This window comes from Odocoileus virginianus, chromosome 21 (genome assembly GCF_023699985.2).
Source record: "Odocoileus virginianus isolate 20LAN1187 ecotype Illinois chromosome 21, Ovbor_1.2, whole genome shotgun sequence".
In the NCBI taxonomy this organism is placed as follows: Eukaryota; Metazoa; Chordata; class Mammalia; order Artiodactyla; family Cervidae; genus Odocoileus; species Odocoileus virginianus.
The window spans coordinates 53,270,995-53,287,401 of record NC_069694.1 but is presented as its reverse complement, the minus strand read 5'-3'; the positions used below and the strand labels follow the sequence as shown (position 1 = coordinate 53,287,401).

At 36.4% G+C, this 16,407-nt stretch overlaps 1 long non-coding RNA gene across 2 annotated transcripts; it reads left to right on the top strand.

The window, feature by feature from the left end:
* Positions 1 to 4,392: 4,392 nt before the first annotated feature.
* Positions 4,393 to 10,716, top strand: LOC139030273 (uncharacterized). Of its 2 annotated transcripts, none has more exons than XR_011482583.1 (3): positions 4,393 to 4,525; positions 9,343 to 9,401; positions 9,991 to 10,716. It is a non-coding gene; the product is annotated as an uncharacterized lncRNA (long non-coding RNA). The 2 variants fall into 2 exon arrangements; XR_011482584.1 differs by having other exon boundaries at positions 4,393 to 4,557.
* Positions 10,717 to 16,407: the final 5,691 nt, after the last annotated feature.

Genomic DNA, 16,407 nt, shown 5'->3' with positions numbered 1-16,407 from the left:
AATCTTGGAGATACTTTTAAAAATTATTGCTTTTACTCTGGATACACACTTACAATATATTTTGAAATTTAGTTTAATTTGATCATTTGTTGATCCAATGTTGTCTATTACAGAAGCTCTATAGAATTAACACCATGAGCTTCTAAGTCTGTATATAAGCTTGTTCTCTATGGTTTTCATCCACTTCAATAAAGTTGACACTGATTCTTAAATTTCTCACAAATTATTTGAAAGTACTAGGCTAGGGGAAATAAAATGTTAGTTGCTCAGTCCTATCTGACTCTGACCAATGGACTGTAGCCTACCAGGCTCCTTTTTCCATGGGATTTCCCAGGCAAGAATACTGGAGTGGGTTGCCATTTCCTTCTCCAAGGTACCTTCCTGATACAGGGATCATGAGTCTCCCACATTACAGGCAGATTCTTTACTGTCTGAGCCACAGGAAAGCCCAGGCCAGGGGAAGTATTCTATTAAATTCAGTCTATTGACTGCACAATTTTGATTTAGTTATTTTGAGCACTTGCTTTATAAAGTTTTATGGAAATATTGGTGAAAGATAACTTACTAACTAATTAAAGTTTTCCATTTTACCTGGAAATAGTATTTTTTATGATCACAGGGAAGAAAGCTGCTTTAACAAGGACTGGTTGGCTTTACTGATTTTCTTAAACATCTCCCTAGCATGGTTTGGTGAATGTGAAGACAAAAGCTGATCAACTACCGGGTTGTTTCACAGAACTCCACAAAAGTTATGGCTGTTCTAAGGTATCAACAAGAATGGAGAGAAGAGGACAGATTCCGGTATTGGCAACAAAACAGTGAGGGATACGGAAGCCTGCATGCCTCAGTGCATGGAGTTGCAAAGAGTCAGAAACGACTTAGAAACTGAACAGCAAAATAATCTTAATAGGACTTGGTCTTTTCACATATGCATAGTTACAGAGGAAGTATGTTAAGGGTTTATAATCATTCAGCTTTCTGCTTCAGCAGCTTCAGAGATACTGGTGCCATTCTTTGAGATAGGGAACACAGGAGAAGTTTGTCAGGTAAAACTGAGTCTTGAATATATTAAACTCGAGATGCCCTTGAATCATGGAAATACAGGTAACTGAGAACAGATAAATACAGGTCTTGAGATGGAAAGGAAGCTCTCAGATGGAGGTTTTTGTGGGGAGTCATCAAGCTATAGATGATACTTGAAGACATAGTGGTAAGAACTCTCTAAGGCAGAATATGTATATACCTTCTCTCTAACTTTACATATATAGAAAGACTAAGTCCTGTTAAGACTATCTTCTTACTAGTATCTGAATCTGTCCTATTCTCTCCATTCTCAGTGATGTTACATTATCACAGACAACCATGACTCTTTTGTGGAGTTGTATGAAGCAACTTTCGTCTGACTTTCACCAAATCATTTTCCAAAACACAGGCAATGGTATTTTCTTAAATACAAAATTTATCATGCTATTATTTTGCTAGAACAGTTGTTCATGTGCCTCCCACTTTTCCTAGAAATCTCTCACCAACTCTTTAAAGTGTCTAGTTGACTAGATCTAGTTTATTTTACTGTTAAGTATCTACTCTACTCTACTGTTCTTTAGTTCATAACATTGACATGAGTTCTTTGAAAACTTCCTTAAACCAAACCTGGTTCAGTTTCACAAACACACTGTTTATTACCATGCATTTTCACTCTTTGATAACTATTCTTTCTCTACTAGTTTATAAACACTAAGAGAAGCAACTGTCTTTTTAACTTTAATATGCAAAGCTTTTGGACTCTGTGGGAGAAGACGAGGGTGGGATGTTTCAAGAGAACAGCATCGAAACATGTATATTATCTAGGCTGAAACAGATCACCAGCCCAGGTTGGATGCATGAGACAAGTGCTCAGACCTGGTCCACTGGGAAGACCCAGAGGGATGGGATGGAGAGGGAGGCGGGAGGAGGGATCGGGATGGGGAACACATGTAAATCCATGGCTGATTCATGTCAATGTATGGCAAAAACCACTACAATATTGTACAGTAATTAGCCTCCAACTAATAAAAATAAATGGAAAAATAATAATAATATGCAAAGCTGAGTGTAGTGTTGGATTGAACAAATAATATTTGCTGCTGTTTTAGAGCAGGCACAATTAACACAGGATTTGAGTCCTATTTTGAAGCAGATAACACACTAGGTACTATAGTGCTGTTGGATGTATAGTGAAGTATTAACTTGCCTCCCTTGAGTAGTGTGGTTTAATGTTGGCCGTGGAAGGTATAAACTCATGGAAAATAATGAACAGTAAGCTATTTACCTTTGTCAAATACATGATACTGGGAATAATTTTTGTATGAGGTTATTCAAGGACAAACTACTAATTCTATAATGCTTATTTCTAAACCCCAATTAAGCCTCCTTCCTTGGCTGTCAACAGTGTCATTTCCATGATAAATGAGAATCAGGCATTCAATTTGAAAAATAAGCAAGCATTTTATGAATAAATATATTTGTTTACATTCAGTTATATAACAAACATTGAATTTCCCTCATGTGGTCTGTACTATGCTAAATGTTGTAGACAAATAGCCACTAGTCACAAATAGTTCACAAGGTAAAAAGAGAAGAAGCAAACACATAATTACAATAATATAGTGACATTTCAATAATAGCCATTTGCAGAGGGTAAAGGTCAGAATCAGGACTACCTTGAATATTCATGAATCTCTGATATATTGGGGGAAATGGGTGGTATGATAATGACTAAACTGACTTAAATATCCACATATCATCATTTAATATCACTTAAATTTAATGGATATTTTCTGATATCTTCAAGCATAAAAATTTATGTTAAAAAACTATAGCTCTATTATTTGATAAAATATATGTGTATCAAAAGTTAAAGTGAAAATAAAGAAATTATTAATTTAATTATGTGTGGATAATTTTATCTCATAAATATTTATAATGTAGATTATTTCTTCAGTAATGCCTTATATGGCATCTAAATTTTATATTGTTTCTTTTCTTTTCCAATCCTTTCTTAGGCTAAGTGAATGTTGACCAGAAATTAAACAGTGAATGGAGAAAATGTAATAATGTCAGCAATTTAAAGATTTTCTAATACTTATGCAGAGATAGTTAAATCTTCAGTTTAAAAATAAAATTATTAGTAAAAGAAAAAATAATTATGAACTTTGATATGCTCATAATAAGACAGATCTTATAAATTTTCCAATATGGTACAGTCATTTTTAGAAGCATAAATACATGGAGCCAACTTAAAGACCAAGCTTTCTTTCCTGCTGTTTTAGTGCTTTCAACTTAGAGCAATTAGTTTAAGTTAGTTTTCAGTTAATATTGAGGGTACCATTTTATGTAAAACAATTTTAAATTTGTGTCAATTATCACCTTTGGAGTATAATTAAGAACAAAGTATTATTAGGCAGTTCATGTCATTATTTGAAGGAGAAAAAATGAGTAATGTCTTCTGCTAAAGAAAGGCACAATGCAGTGTCTCACTTAGGCACTGGAAAAGTAGGTGTTTTCCTCCTCAACAACCTTGAAAACTGATGTGAATAAGTAGTATTTCCCCAGGAAGCAAAGCCTACCTATGGGAACTTCAAAGATACATCTGGTAGCCCGCAGCACTGCACATTTGGAATGCTGCTGAAGGAGGTGGAGGTCACGGTGACAGTGGCGCCCCAGTGGAGAAGGTGCTGGAACGTGAATGTAGATCTCCCTGCCAAGACCAATTACTATTTAACACTTTTCCTTGACCAGGGACAGTTTCTTCTCTCTAAAGACTAAAACTGGGAACAACTGCATGGCATTAATAATATTCAGTTCCAAAAAATGACTCAGATGAGGGAATTATTGAAAGGTTTAGTTATTCACATAAGTGTCATACTGAAGCAAGTAAATAAAATAATACAATAAAAAGATGTTTCTATCAAGAGAATCCAGGACAGCTTTCTTGATAATTCAGACAGCTTTCTTGATATTTCGCATAAACTGTGTAAGGATGTCTGTGATTCCATTTCTACTTTAAGATACTTTCACGTTGACAATGACTTTAAAGTAATTGTACATTAAACCATGGCTGCGTACATTTTGGTTGATTTTACACATTTTCTGTCTTTTTCAAAATTATTTCTTTGTGAAACAACTTAGTGAATTAATTGTTTTTCTTTTTTTTTCCCCAGGCCTATCAGCTTAAGGATACCCAATTTTTGTAGAAATTTCATAAACAGTTCAATTCCCCAGCAGTGTGACGTGAGGAGTCATCAGCCTTTTTGTCTCCCTCTTCTCCTAAGTATCTTAGAACACACGTCCTCACAAAGAAGTTTGAGATGTTCTTTCCATTGTGATTCCCGTCGCTACCAGTCCGCATGATATTGCCGTTGAGCAAGGGTTGGGTCGTTAGCACCTTATTCTGTGACCTGTGCAACGGATGGTCCCGGAGGAGAGGAACTCGAGCTGTTCCACTGCACTACGTCCTCACTCCATACTGCTGCTGGGGACTCACAGGGTGAGTCCATACTGCTGCTGGGGACTCACAGGGTGAGGCCATACTGCTGCTGGGGACTCACAGGCTGACAATGCCGAACACACAGATTTGTTCTGCTGAAGAACTAGTTAAGTCTTGCATACAGAAATTTTGTATTGCAATACTGTTTTTATGTTAGTTTTATGGAAAGACATAAACTATTTTGAAGAGATTAATATATACACAATTACTGGGGTAGGAGATACTTAAAAATGACTGCAGCATCTTGTGATATCAGAAAACTAGGAAGTGTTCAAAAATTAAAACAACGAATAGCTCACCCACAATGGAATGTCTGTCAAAGGGATGGATACAGGAGAAAACTGAAAGAGCTCCCAGTGGCCAGACCTGGAACTGTTTGAGGAAAAAAATTAAGTAAGCAGCATTACATTAAAATCCAATGTATAAATTAATATTCATAAGTCCATACTGATATAAATAAATACATGAAACATAAAGGAATGTATGAAATACAAATAAATTAGAGAAATAATACAAAACTCTTGTACAGAAGAATTCTAAATAAGAAGAAGATAGTCCATTCTCAAGGAAATGAAGCATTAACTCTTCACTATTTAAGACTGAGCTGTAAAGAATGACTTCCTTGTGAAGAGCACAGTACAGAAAGAGGAAAAAAGGGGTGCTTCTAGTGGAGAGATCTGCAAAGCACTACTTTAGTAAATGATGAAGATCCGGACCTACAGGAAGTCATGCTCCTAGTATGATATCATGTGATGAAAACTGCATTGTACTTCTGCAATTTTCTTCTGCTTCTAAGCTCTTGCCTAAAGATCTGAGCAAATTTGGGAAGCTTCATGCAAACATTATGGCTCTACTTAGATTCTATCTCTTTAAATCTTGCAAATATTTCTATAAAACTTCACTGGTGGCTCAGTGGTAAAGAATGTGCCTTCAATGCAGGAGACTCAAGATCGATCCCTGGAGTGGAAACATTTCCTAGAGAAGGAAATGGCAACCCACTCCAGTATACTTGCCTGGAGAATCCCATGGATAGAGGAGACTGAAGAGTCATAATCCCTGGGGTCACAAGAGTCAGATAGGACTTATCTAGTAAACCACCAGCCACCACCATGCCCTAATTAGAGCCAGCTGTTCAGATATTTTTAAAACTCTATTTAAATCATATAGACACTATTAAAATAATATTTTATACCTACACTTAATAACCATGCTTATTAAAATGGTAGTTATAAGTGACTCTTATTTTAATATACTTTTCTTTAGGCATTTATGGTACATCCAGATTATGAAGAGAAAAGAAGGAAACATTAGAACAACATGGTTCTTTTAAAGTATTTAGAGTATGTTTTAGGAGAAAATATTTGTGCAGGCTTCCTATCACAGTGTTTTCAGTAATAGTAGTTGATGTTTTAAAATTATAGCTTAAAGCAAGAATTATAGGTATAAAAATAAGAAAAAATCATTTTAATATCTTCCCAACAGAGACCTTTTCAATTGTTATTTAACTGAGTTACCAGGGATGAATTTCTCTCTGTATAAATATGAGAGGGCATGGTCTCTCAACAGTGAAAACTGTTTGAGTACATGAGGAATTTGAAATTTATAATGAATGATATAAAACTTTTCCATAACTGATGTTATGTCTCTTCAGTGTTTCATATATGCCCGTGCTTATTTGATACTTCCTAACCAGCTTTTAGTTTAATTGTTCTGTTTTACTTAATGCATGTAAATTCAATATTTTTTCCTGTGAATGACAAGCACTCCTTTACATGAAATATTAGAAGCCATTCTTATTTTGTGCTGCATTTTCAATGGTTTTGACCAGAGATGAAAGCTCCTGTCTTCAAAACTCACTTTGTGTCTGACTGCTCTCAGGGGAATAATGAACACACAAAATTGGCAAAGGTTAAGACACTAGTATTTACTTAGATCACTTTTAAATAAGAACCCTGTGTAAGGGCAAGTTTTCAATAATACTTGAAAGAAAGCTGCCAAAATAAAACCCTCAGAGGAATATCTCTATTCTATCTTCATATACATGATACCTGGGAACATATCAAGAATGTTAACATGGGGAACCCCATACTTTCTCTGTGTAAACAAAGGAGCAAACTGGCAGGAAAAGACATTTTTAGTACTGGCGTGAGTTTTGTAAAATGTAGGATCAAGTAATTTCTACCAAATGAACAATGATTACAGTTGGATTCAACGTCAACTCGGGTAAAGTCAGCTGGAGTTCCCTGGGCTGCATGCATGGCTTACACTTGTTCCCAGTTTGTCTCCAGGCATACTGATACAGACTGTGCCAGCATCAAGGACAAGCACACCAGAAGGGCCTGTGCAGCAGATGCATACAGGATATTCCACTTCCCATAATTTTATTCTTAAAAATATTCTGGGGGATACACTAATGATGCACTTCTGAGATACAAATTCTTATCAGAAAGTTCAATTCTATGATATTTGAAACTTGTTTTTATAATTTTTAATTTGATTTATGGATCATTTTGAGGATCTGATTTAGTATAAGAAAGCCATACTTTTTAAAAAATGCACATTTATTATGCTCTTCCAGGATGTTTGCAAATTCTCCATATATCCAAATGGAGAATGACTGGAACTTAAGTTTTAGAACTTCTATATGGAATGTCATCATTCAATTAAAAAAAGATAAATAGGTAGATAAGAAGATGATTAATAGATGATTAATAGACATCAGATGTCAGCATCAGTCATTTTTGCTCTTTTTGGTATTTTGTTAAATTAATCTGGCTTTGTTAATCAGTTAGTGAGATCTGGGGATAATAAGGAAAAAATAGTTGATTTATATATTTTTAAAGATATTGAATATATAAAGGCCATGGAATGTATGTATATCATAGGTAAAGTACATAGTTGTAAGAATTTTTTAATAAGTGAATGACTAAGGCAAAGAAAAAACACTCCTAATTTGAAAATCAACTCAATGGATATGATGAGTAAAATCAAGTAAATTATTCTTGTCTGTTACTTTTGAATCTAAACAGCTCTGAAAATAAAAGTTTTTTTGAAAGTGACAAACTTTTGGCTATACAATCTGAATTGAATTCTAGTGAAACTATATACAATTATTATTTACACTCTTTTCTTCCCATTCCTTTCTGAGGGTATACATATTTTATGTAAACCTTTACCTTTCTGAAAACTGAAAAAAAAATTCTGAAATACATTTGGCACTTTAATAAGGATCATTGAATCAAACTAAGAGAAATATACTGATTTACACATCTTATTTTTTTATATTTCTATTTTTTCACTATTTTGTTTTCCAACATTTCCTCTTTTTCTGTTGCAAAGAAAGGGAAACTTGGTGTCACTACCTTTTGAAGACCAGGATCTCTGTATAGTCTTGAGAATTTACTATTCTCTAAGTAAAGGGAACATTGTTTTAATTGATAAGCCCTTGTCCAACTCTTTGGAAACCCCATGGACTGTAGCCTGCCAGGCTCCTCTCTCTATGGAATTTCTAGGCAAGAATACTGGAGTGGGTTACAATTTCCTTCTCCAGGGGATCTACCTGACCCAGAGATCGAATCCACATCTCTTGCATTGGCAGGCAGAGCGGCTCAGTGGTAAAGAATCTACCTACCAAATTGGCAGGCACGTGTCCAATCCCTGGCTTGGGAAGAGCCCCGGAGAAGGAAATGGCAACCCACTCCAGTATTCTTGTCTGGGAAACCCATGAACAGAGGAGCCTGGCGGGCTACAGTACATAGGGATGCAAAAGAGCCAGACATGACTTAGGGACTAAACAACAACAACAAATTAAAGGGAATAATCAGATTTGGAGTCATGATTATTTATGCTTTTTCTATGGATTACTTAATTTTATTAAACTCAGACTCCTTATTTAATAATTACAATTAATTTACAAATAATGGGTTATTAGGCTAGTTATGGTAAGCAAAAATTTCTAAAGTATGTAAATACTTAGTACATTTCTATTTGTGTTCAACTCTGTAACTACTTCAGAAGGAATCTGGAAGATATTAATAAAGTAACATCTGTGGAAAAAATACTTGTTTCCATTAATAATTTATAATTAATAAATTATTCATAAAATTGTTTCATTAATAATTAAGATGTGAAGAATCAAAATTGGTTTATTCTTCACTGAAATGACAGTAATAGTAACAAAACAATGGCAGTGATAATAATAATTACAGTAAATACTCAGTATTTACTCTTTACTTAGTGCTTTTCTAAGCATTTTACTATATTAACAACTTATCTGAAAAACCTTATGCATTCAGTTCAGTTCAGTTCAGTCGCTCAGTTGTGTCCGACTCTTTGTCACCCCATGAAAGGCAGCACGCCAGGCCTCCCTGTCCATCACCAACTCCCGGCGTTTACCCAAACCCATGCCCATCGAGTCGGTGATGCCATCCAGCCATCTCATCCTCTGTCGTCCCCTTCTCCTCCTGCCCCCAATCCCTCCCAGCATCAGGGTCTTTTCCAATGAGTCAACTCTTCACATGAGGTGGCCAAAGTACTGGAGTTTCAGCTTCAGCATCAGTCCTTCCTTATGTACTCAGTTCAGTTCAGTTCAGTCGATCAGTCGTGTCCGACTCTGCGACCCCATGAATCACATCACGCCAGGCCTCCTTGTTCATCACCAACTCCCAGAGTCCACCCAAACCCATGCCCATCGAGTCGGTGATGTCATCCAGTCATCTCATCCTCTGTCCTCCCCTTCTCCTCCTGCCCCCAATCCCTCCCAGCATCAGGGTCTTTTCCAATGAAGATACCATTATAACTTACTTTATTTTTTACAGAACAGGAAGCTGAGACACACATGTAACTGCTGAATGTAACACATCAAGCAAATGACTGAGTAGGTGCTCTTAACTATTGTACTATATGGTTGCTATTGGAAGCCAATTATGTCTAGATATATTTTATGAAAATAGCAACATAGCATTTTAGGAAAGCAATCCTCCTATTAGAATACTAATTCCTCACCAAAGTACTATAATGTAGTCAATATTCCTATTTTCCATGATTGGTTGGTATATGGTAAACAGTTTTCTTGTGAGCAGCAAAATCAAATTTTTTCATTCTGGCAGATAAGAATCACATGCTTAGGTTTCCTTAGCATGGCTTTATAGATCACTTTTTAAACTCCAAACATTATAGACAGCTTTAAAAAAAATGCTAATGGTCTTGTTAATTAAAATGCAATGTATATTTTCACATTTGTCTTTGAACCTGGGGCAATTTTTTTCATTCTTCTATGTCTCATTAAGCCATAATAATTAGTGGGATAATCATGGTTTGAAGTTTAGGGTATTCTTTTCAGGAAAAAGAAGTTGAGCATAGTTTAAAGGCTAAGCTTATATAAAATTGCCTTATTATCACAGTGTTTCAGCATAATATGTGCTGAAAAACAGCATAGTAGTCCAACTTGCCTAATTATCTTTTAGACGCTGAACAACTTGCTGTGAACAGCAGACAGAGCTGCCTGCATTTCCCAGAGCATCCAAACAAGTACATGTGGAATTTGATCATGCAAAGTGCTTTTGAGTTGTTCTCCTACGGTAATTCTCTATTCCTGGTGGTATTCCCCATTTGTCATTCCACTCCTTTTAATGCTCTGCTGCGCTGTCTGCTTTGCTTTGTTTCATATTCCCAGCTGCTACTCAGTTCTTGCCTCTGACAGCTGGATTATGAATGGCATTTGAGGTTAATCAAATCAGTGATGAATTTTAAATAGAGGCACATAACTAGGGCAGCAAGACCTAGAAGAAAAATCAGATTTACTGAGAGTAGTCTAGAGGAAACCAAGTATGATACCTCAGTTTGAGATGAGCCGATCTTCTAGGAACTGTACAGAGCTTATCCAGGAAGTAAATGTCTACATCAAATGGAGGATCCATCACTCATCATATCATATAGACAGCATGAAACTGGGTTATTGTAATTTGTTTGGACCACATAAGATATTAAAATATTGATGGGATTTCTAAACTTTCATTTATAAAAGTGTTTGGCAAAATTTTTGACAGAACTTAGGACACCACCTGTGCAAGCATAATCAGTTCAGTTCAGTTTACTCAGTCGTCAACTCTTTGTGACCCCATGAACTGTAGCACACTTGGCCTCCCTGTCCATCACCAACTCCCAGAGTCCACCCAAACCCACATCCAATGAGTCAGTGATGTCATCCAACCATCTCATCCTCTGTCATTCCCTTCTCCTCCTGCCCTCAATCCCTCCAAGCATCAGGGTCTTTTCAAATGAGTCAGCTCTTTGCAACAGGTAGCCAAAGTATTGGAGTTTCAGCTTCAGCATCAGTCCATCCAAAGAAAACCCAGGACTGATCTCCTTTAGGATGGACTGGTTGGATCTCCTTGCAGTCCAAGGGACTCTCAAGAGTCTTATCCAACACCACAGTTCAACAGCATCAATTATTTGGTGCTCAGCTTTCTTTATAGTCCAACTCTCACATCCATACATGACCACTGGAAAAACCATAGCCTTGACTAGATGGACCTTTCTTGGCAAAGTAATGTCTCTGCTTTTTAATATGGTGTCTATGTTGGTCATAACTTTCCTTCCAAGGAGTAATTGTCTTTTAATTCCATGGCTGCAGTCACCATCTGAAGTTATTTTGGAGCCCCCCAAAATAAAGTCAGACACTGTTTCCACTGTTTCCCCATCTATTTACATGAAGTGATGGGACTGGATGCCATGATCTTAGTTCTCTGAATGTTGAGCTTTAAGCCAACTTTTTCACTCTCCTCTTTCACTTTCATCAAGAGGCTCTTTAGTTCCTCCTCACTTTCTGCCATAAGGTGGTGTCATCTGCATATCTGAGGTTACTAATATTTCTCCTGGGAATCTTGATTCCAGTTTGTGCTTCTTCCAGTCCAGCGTTTCTCATGATGTACTCTGCATATAAGTTAAATAAGCAGGTTGACAATATACAGTCTTAACGTACTCCTTTTCCTATTTGGAATCAGTCTATTGTTCCATGTCCAGTTCTAACTGCTGCTCCCTGACCTGCATACAGGTTTCTCAAGAAGCAGGTCAGGTGGTCTGGTATTCCCATTTCTTTCAGAATTTTCCACAGTTTATTGTGATCCACACAGTCAAAGGCTTTGGCATAGTCAATAAAGCAGAAATAGATGTTTTTCTGGAACTCTCTTGCTTTTTTGATTTTCTAGCAGATGTTGGCAATTGGATCTTTGGTTCCTCTGCCTATTCTAAACCCACCTTGAACATCTGGAAGTTCACGGTTCATGTATTGCTGAAGCCTGGCTTGGAGAATTTTAAGCATTACTTTACTAGCATGTGAGATGAGTGCAATTGTGTGGTAGTTTGAGCATTCTTTGGCATTGTCTTTCTTTGGGATTGGAATGAAAACTGATTTTTTCAGTCGTGTGGCCACTGCTGAGTTTTCCAAATTTGCTGGCATAATAGATGTTGTTTTATCTTCCTGAAAGTCGCATATCAAAATGTAAAGCACCAAGCTTCCTTCATAACAGTGCATAACAGAAAGATGTCTAGAAATGGTTTAAAATCTCCAGACTTTGAAAAAATAAATTTTTACTCTTGCTTTTTTTAAAGAAAAACCTCTTTAGCATATCTTTTCCTTTTTTTTTTTTTTTGATCCTCCACACTAATGCTGATCTTAGTCTAAACTTCTCACTTTTAAATTTATATGTCACATTATATGTAAACTAAAATTGAAATTTTAAATTTCCATTTTATGTTAACTTCCTCAGTCCCATAAGAAACAAAAATGTCAACCCTCTGTAATTATTTGCACCTACAGAGCACATTCTATAACATGATGCTTACTTTGGCAGTTTACTGATCTGTATTTGACAAAGAATAATATACATTAAGAGTATTTTTAACACTTTTGAAGACAAAAGTTTATTATTCTATTTAATAATTTCTTTTCAATAAATTTTAATGTTATCTTATATATTCCCACTATGCAATTAGTCCCATGTCTGTGAAACTGACAATAACTACAGCTCAGGTGGGGCTTCTACTTCCAGGCACGAGTAAGTGCTAAAACAGCAGAGTAAACACAGGAAACTAGACAAAATGTATAAAATGACCCTTTTTAGAAAAAAGACAAGAGGCAGAGCAGGACTGTTTTCCTGCCTTAACAGCAAACAATAAGTTTAACCCTACAATCACTGTTGAGTTTGCAAAACATGCTTCACAGAGAAAATCAAGCAGAGCCAAGTAATTTTTGCGGATTTAAGGAACCAGAGATAGTACCAGGTTGCTGAGTCAGCTGAGATATTCGGGGATGCTCACTGGAGAGGAAGACGCTAGGCAGAGAAAGAGCTCAAGAAACCTGTGTATTTCTCTGTGTTAATTTTATATCCTGCAACTTCACTATATTCATTGATTAGTTCTAGTAATTTTCTGGTAGAGTCTAGGGTTTTCTATGTAGAGGATCATGTCATCTGCCAACAGTGACAGTTTTACTTCTTCTTTTCCTATCTGGATTCCTTTTATTTCTTTTTCTGTTCCGATTGCTGTGGCCAACACTTCCAAAACTATGTTGAATAGTAGTGGTGAGAGTGGGCACCCTTGTCTTGTTCCTGACACTAACAATGAGAAAACAGAAAGAGAAATTAAGGAAATAATACCATTCACCATTGCAACAAAAAGAATAAAATACTTAGGAGTATATCTACCTAAAGAAACAAAAGACCTATACATAGAAAACTATAAAACACTGATGAAAGAAATCAAGGAGGACACAAATAGATGGAGAAATATACTGTGTTCATGGATTGAAAGAATCAGTATTGTGAAAATGACTATACTACCCAAAGCAATCTATAGATTCAGTTCAATCCCTATCAAGCTACCAATGATATTTTTCACAGAACTAGAAAAAATAATTTCACAATTTGTATGGAAATACAAAAAACCTTGAATAACCAAAGCAATCTTGAGAAAGAAGAATGGAACTGAAGGAATCAACCTGCCTGACTCCAGGCTCTACTACAAAGCCACAGTCATCAAGACAGTATGGTACTGGCACAAAGACAAAAATATAGATCAGTGGAACAGAATAGAAAGCCCAGAGATAAATCCACGAACCTATGGACACCTTATCTTTGACAAAGGAGGCAAGGATATACAATGGAAAAAAGACAACCTCTTTAACAAGTGGTGCTGGGAAATCTGGTCAACCACTTGTAAAAGAATGAAACTAGAACAGCTTCTAACACCATACACAAAAATAAACTCAAAATGGATTAAAGATCTAAATGTAAGACCAGAAAATATAAAACTCCTAGAGGCAAAACATAGGCAAAACACTCTCCAACATAAATCACAGCAGGATCTCTATGACCTACCTCCCAGAATATTGGAAATAAAAGCAAAAATAAACAAATGAGACCTAATGAAACTTAAAAGCTTTTGCACAACAAAGGAAACTATAAGCAAGGTGAAAAGACAGCCTTCAGATTGGGATAAAATAATAGCAAATTAAGCAACAGACAAAAGATTAACCTCAAAAATATATAAGCAACTCCTACAGCTCAATTCTAGAAAAATAAATGACCCAATCAAAAAATGGACCAAAGAACTAAGCAGACATTTCTCCAAAGAAGACATACAGATGGCTAACAAATACATGAAAAAATGCTCAACATCACTCATTATCAGAGAAATGCAAATCAAAACCTCAATGAGATACCATTACATGCCAGTCAGGATGGCTGCTATCCAAAAGTCTACAAGCAATAAATGCTGGAGAGGGTGTAGAGAAAAGGGAACCCTCTTACACTGTTGGTGGGAATGTAAACTAGTACAGCCACTATGGAGAACAGTGTGGAGATTCCTTAAAAAACTGGAAATAGAACTGTCAAATGACCCAGCAATCCCACTCCTGGGAATACACACCAAGAAAACCAGATTTGAAAGAGACACATGTACCCCAATGTTCATCGCAGCACTGTTTATAATAGCCAGGACATGGAAGCAACCTAGATGCCCATCAGCAGACGAATGGATAAGGAAGCTGTGGTACATATACACCATGGAATATTACTCAGCCATTAAAAAGAATTCATTTGAATCAGTTCTAATGAGATGGATGAAACTGGAGCCCATTATACAGAGTGAAGTAAGCCAGAAAGATAAACACCAATAGAGTATACTAACGCATATATATGGAATTTAGGAAGATGGTAATGATAACCCTATATGCAAAACAGAAAAAGAGACACAGGTGTATAGAACAGATTTTGGACTCTGTGGGAGAAGGTGAGGGTGGGATGTTCTGAGAGAACAGCATTGAAACAAGTATACTATCAAGGGTGAAACAGATTACCAGCCTAGGTTGGATGCATGAGAGACAAGTGCTCAAGGCTGGTGTACTGGGAAGACCCAGAGGGATCGGGTGGAGAGGGAGGTGGGAGGGGGGATCGGGATGGGGAATACATGTAAATCCATGGCTGATTCATGTCAATGTATGGCAAAAACCACTACAATATTGTACAGTAATTAGCCTCCAACTAATAAAAATAAATGGAAAAAAAAATGAAAGAAACCTGTGTATTATCCCCTAGAGGATGATATTGACTATAGTCACATAGGCATAGGGTGAAATCGAAGAGGCCAGGAAAAGAACGACGAGGGAGATGAAGCAGCTCATCTTTACCTGCCTGCTTGTGTGTTAAGTCACGTCAGTTTGCCCTACTATGTGCGATGCTATGGACTGTAACCCCCCAGACTCCTCTGCCCATGGGATTCTCCAGGCAAAAATACTGGAGTGTGTTGCCATACCCTCCTCCAGGGGATCTTTCCAGCCCCTGTCTCTTATGTCTCCTTCATTGGCAGGTGGGTTCTTTACCACTAGGACCACCTGGGAAGACCCCTGTGTACCTAGCTGACTCTAAACTTCTATCTAGCACAAATGGACAGTTTTTGTTGAATGACTGTGATTCAGTAGAGACTCAAGCAAGGGCACCAGCTTGATAGTAGAGCTAATCTGATCTATAGTGAAAATTCAATGAGGCCTGTATTAACAAGGATTGTAAACAAGCCTCAAGTATTCACCTGAATCACAAGGAAATTGAATGACTGCTCAACCAAGTTGAATACCCCATTTCATTGTGTGAGTGTTTAAATTACTTTTCTACATCAGTCAGATACAAAACAAGTAAATAATATGAGGAAGGGGTAAGACCATTGTTTAGAAGAGGAGACTTTGTTATCCTTACAGTGTATGGGGAAGGAAGCTACTGAAGAACAGTTGAAGGAAAATTATAAGATATCCCTTGGGGTTGTGCATGCATAAATTTAGAGTGTAATCAGCTGTCATACTTGTAAGATTATCTACAGAGATTTATCTGCCCTTACGCACAATAGGAAATGATAGATTCTTGGAATATCCTGGGTTGGTCTTTGCCATGTGAGGCCAACTATGGGAGAGACAGGCAAAATGTTAAAAGTCTGATTATAGATATAGGATTCTGGGGAAGAAATTTGTGTTGCCTATAACTCAGTTTTTTCACTTATAAAAATAGATGGTTGTTCTTAATGATTCTTTACAATTTAAGCACTTTTATAATTTTTCTATTTGCTTTATTACAACAAGCTGAAGCTTAGTTATTGGCTAGAAACAGGAAATTTTTCAGAGACTGTTATATACTATTAGGTTTGTTCTATTTCTCCATTTATACTGAAAACAATAGTATAAATGCTGACCTAAGTTCCTTAAAATAGAGTTTTAAAAAAGGTTTAAAATATTTACTCTGCTAAAATATAACTATAGAATTTGAAGGATAACTTTGTTATACTCTGTTGAATAAAGAAAGCCTGAAAAGAATAAATGATAATAGTGGTAGCCAGAA